The sequence below is a fragment of the Cyprinodon variegatus genome, unplaced genomic scaffold, assembly GCF_000732505.1.
Source record: "Cyprinodon variegatus isolate N-32 unplaced genomic scaffold, C_variegatus-1.0 Scaffold977, whole genome shotgun sequence".
NCBI lineage: Eukaryota > Metazoa > Chordata > Actinopteri > Cyprinodontiformes > Cyprinodontidae > Cyprinodon > Cyprinodon variegatus.
Genome location: NW_015151430.1, coordinates 282,806 through 283,780, shown reverse-complemented (window position 1 = coordinate 283,780; position 975 = coordinate 282,806).

Genomic DNA, 975 nt, shown 5'->3' with positions numbered 1-975 from the left:
GGATTAGTTGGAGACATACACTAGGCTATATCAGCCCCACCAAAAATATTTTTCACCAGCTGCCACTGGTACTAGTAAGAATTAAGTTTTATACACTTAGAAATGTGTATACATTTTAAGTGGTCATTTTGACATTTATGAGCTTGACTGACTATATTTATGATACCTGAAATACATTTCTTCATAGTCAAAATAATACAAATGTTTTGTAGACTAAATCAGGAAAAAAAAATGGGACTGCAGCATCTGACTGGATCCTACTGCATTCTATGGAGGTGAACTGAACTGGGTAATCCTCCGTCAGATTATCATGGTCACTTACCTACAGTATGTCTTTCTCAAACCAGAGTTTGCAGTGATAGGCCACAGCTGCTTCAGTAATCTGTGTTTTCATAAAATGCTTTAAATTGTCCGACTGTCTGTTTCGCCTGAATTCTGGGTTCTACGTCCTCCTATCATGACAGATAATCTGGCAAAAATAAGAACCAATCTGCAGACAGACAGTGGTGCGTTCTGAGTTCAAACTTTGTTTTTTTTTGTTTTCTTTCGGCTCAAGTCTGGCACACAGATATTCTGGGTCCTACATTCTGAGCCTATAGCAGAGCATGCCTATGCACACAGGAGTTTGTTTCCAAGTGTTCACAGATACACACTGATACTAAATACTAAGCTGTAACCACATATATTTCCCACCCTGTATACTATTGCGTAATCACCATAGGTTTAGACTTTGATACATGTTTATATCTAAAGGATACCTGCTGCTCTTGAAGCTTTTTTTTAAGTTTTACTTTGGTTGTCTGCTGATTTCTTTTTGCTGTTATGTTCTCTGATTTCTGTTCCTCTCATCTCATACAGGTGTGTAAGCAGACTACTAGGAATTACTGTATATCTTCTGTGTTGTCTATTTTTGCTGTTTGGTTTAATTTTCTCTCTTTTCATGCACTCTTTCCTGTTTCTAACCCCTCTTTCTTT